General features: G+C 40.3%; 1 pseudogene; it reads left to right on the forward strand.

Annotated features, from left to right (window-relative positions):
• Positions 1-270: 270 nt before the first annotated feature.
• Positions 271-1,512, forward strand: LOC102772678 (annotated as a pseudogene).
• The last annotated feature ends 2,038 nt before the right edge of the window (positions 1,513-3,550 follow it).

Consider the following 3,550-nt stretch of genomic DNA (forward strand, 5'->3'; position numbering starts at 1 on the left):
TGACTGCTGATTGTATATTTGAAATAACTACAGATAATTATCAATGTTCAAGTATAGTGATTAATTATGTCTTCAATTTCTTCATAGTCACCATTGGTGAGATATTTTAGTTCACAAGTAGATAATACAAATTTTAAAACCTTTTTCATTCCAATTCTTTTATTTTTTAAAAAAGATTTTTTATTGATTTTTAGATACAACCAGAGAGAAAAGGAAGCATCCATGTGAGAGAGAAACATTGGTAGTGTGCCTCCTGCATGTCCACTAATGTGGATCCAGCTGACAACCTGGGCATGTGCCCGACCTGGAATTGAACCAGCAACTTGCCAATGCATAGGATGACATACAACCAATGAGCCACACAGGCCAGGGCATTCTCATTCTTTTACATTGTATTTTAAAAGTTTAGGGCTCTTTCTTTTCTTTGTTTACAAATGTAATGGATTTAAAATCCAATTGAATTTTTTCATCCAATATTTCAAAATAAGGAGTTTTTGAGGTGTGCAGTGGGCAGGCCTGGAGGGGACGGGTTCACGTGGGACTAGGAGACTCCCGCCCTACCAGAGAAGAGGTCACGGCATGAAGCTGCAGCTCCTGCTGCCGCTGCTGCAGCTACCACCGCGAGGTCTGAGCGCTGGGTTGCAGCCATGGCCTACTGCCAGCAGGAAAGGAAGGATCGAATTATATTTGTGACCAAAGAAGTCCATGAAACTCCAAGCACTGCAGAGCTGGTGGCTGACGATCCCAATGATCCATACAAGTAGCATGGATTGATCCTGCCCAATGGAGACATTAACTGGAACTGCCCTTGCCTTGGGGGAATGGCTAGTGGCCCCTGTGGGGAACAATTCAAATCAGCCTTTTCCTGCTTCACTATAGCACGGAGGATCTCAAGGGATCAGACTGTGTAGACCAGTTCCAGGCCAGGCGGGAAAGCATGCAGAAGTACCCAGAACTCTATCCCCAAGATGAGGAAGAGGAGGAGGAGGAAGAGAAGAAGCCAGCAGAAGCTTTCGAAAAGGCAGCTCCCACTGAGGCCACTGCAACCAAAGAAGAGAAGGAGTCAAGCTAATGAAGGCCATGCTGCAGCACTGGCTCCAGGCCTTTCACTCAGAGTGATATGAACCTTTTGCAAATGCATTTAAATCCACCGCAACCAAAGAAACGAAGGGGTCAAGTTAATGAAGGCCATGCTGCAGCACTGACTCCAGGCCTTCCACTCAGAGTGATATGAACCTTTTGCAAATGCCTTTCAGTTACTCTCCAAGGAAGTCTTCCCCTCTATTGTTCTGTGCACTATATTGTACAAAATAACTTATTTTGATGATCAGGGGGTTTGGCCCCTTGACATATACACTGAAAAACATGGGGTTATATGTTTGTATCTCACATAACTCCTCTACCAGTGACTGTGGCTACTGTTTTCGAATTCTCCTCTGAGATTACCTCTAAGTTTGCCACTTTGAAATAATGTGCTGAATACTCTCAGCAACTAAAAATCATTATCTAGGAGTGTCTCTTGTGAGCTGATTTATTCTGATTCATTATCTCCCTTTTAGTAGATTTTATACCCGTTTGGGAAATGAAATAGAAACAAAAACATCTTCCTTTAAAAATGCTGGAATGGGGCCATTCCTAATACAAGAGGCCAGATAATCAGATACTTATTCCTCAAAAACCATCTTGACCTTGAGTACATGAGGTACTATGCTTCATTTCTGATACAATTTGGTTTCCATTTTTATATGGAAGCCCAGGTTTTCTTTCTAGAGAGTGGAGCTTTGGACCCTCTGACTCAGACGCTTTCTAAAAAGAAGAAGCTGGTTTTGCTGTTCTCGTTATTCCAGAAGCCCTGGTTGGGGCCTGTGTTCACACTGGTTGTTCAGATTTGATATTCTTGAGAGGTGGGGACCTACTTGTTACCAAAGTAGCGACCAAGAAGGAAACATGAATTAAAAGGAGAGCACAGTTTTGCCTGAAAAACAAAAAAACAAAAACAAAATAAGGAGTTTTTGTTGTATGTACAAACAATGAATGTTAAATTAATCACTTTGCACTACAAATTGACCAAAAAAAAAATCTGATGTCAGTGAAGACAGAATTTGGGTGCTGCTGCCTTGAGCACCACCAGGAACCTGTGCCAGGCCTCTTTGTTCCTCCCATTCACTCCAGGTAGGATCGCATATGGGCTCCTTTTGTACCTGCACTTTGAACTCTTCCTGTTGCTCTATGGGGTCCTTTTCCTGAAGGGCAGCAGCGTTCAGTGCAGTTGGCTGAAGAATAAATCTAGGCTGTCAGTCAAGCAGAGTGTGTAGTCACTGGTTTTGAAAAAAAGGAAAGCAGGAACAAGACTTACTGTTCTATGAAGACTCAGGGGGACCTGGAGGATGATGTGGCTGTTAGGGGTCCCACCAGGCAAATCTCAAGTGGCAGCATCCCAGCTCTAGTTATGGGCCCTTACTTTCTAAGAGGAGGTGTTTTGAGTACTTTACCAGCTGTCACTCATATTTTGTTGGATCAGTGTGCTGTTCTTGGTAAATTTCATTAGAGACTTCACTCGTCCACCATGGCTACTTCCTCAGGCTACAGCTAGTGATTTCATTTCAGGTCTACATATCCTTCAGTATTTGTAACTTTCTTCTCTGAAAGTGAGAATCCTGGCTCTTGATCTTTAATATATTTATACTAGTGGCCTGATGCACAAAATTCATGCACATTAAAAGGGAATTAATTTGAGGAAATATTTTAATATTGCTTTGCCCTTTCTCTGTAATAGAAGTGTGAGAGATGAAAGGAAATTAGTAAAATGTATATGAAAATAATATGTAAATTTATTAATAAATAAACAGTAACAAAATGATATAACAACAACAGAGGCATGATATAAAAACAACAAAAACATGGTATGAAAACAACAAAAACATGATATAAAAACAACAGTGATGCAAACAATGACTGATAAAATGATTAAACTTATTCTAATATCTCCCTGTACCCCACATTAAGAGTGAAAACACTTTCAGAGTGCTTGACTAATTTCCCTTGTGATGAAGTATTTAGAACTTTGACTTTAACGTCACATGCTCTTGAACCCGAGAGAAAGCAACATGTAACTGACTATGTGCAAAAACGGGTTCAGGTAGGAACATGCCTACTCTGTCTAGAGTTTGTCCTTGTGATTTATCAATAGTCATCACAAATTCTGGCATCACGGGAAACTGTCATATAATTGGGAGGCCAGTGTCAGATGGGGACAAATCAATTCTTGGAATCAGAACAACCTCTTCCTCTGCAGATCCTGTTAATATTTCAGCTTCGATAATCTTAGGTCGTAATCTTTTGATAATAAATTTGGTGCCATTACAAAGACCACATTTACTATTAAGATTTCTCAATAGCATGATGATTGCACCCACTTTCAATTTTAATTTGTGACACAGCATTCCCGAAGGAGTAATACTATTAAGAAGTTCGATGGCAAAATTTTCCTTTTCAGCATCATCATTTTTTTTCTTCATTTTTATTTGACTTGATAAATAAATACAGGAGA

The sequence above is a fragment of the Myotis davidii genome, unplaced genomic scaffold, assembly GCF_000327345.1.
Source record: "Myotis davidii unplaced genomic scaffold, ASM32734v1 scaffold6861, whole genome shotgun sequence".
Classification (NCBI taxonomy): Eukaryota; Metazoa; Chordata; class Mammalia; order Chiroptera; family Vespertilionidae; genus Myotis; species Myotis davidii.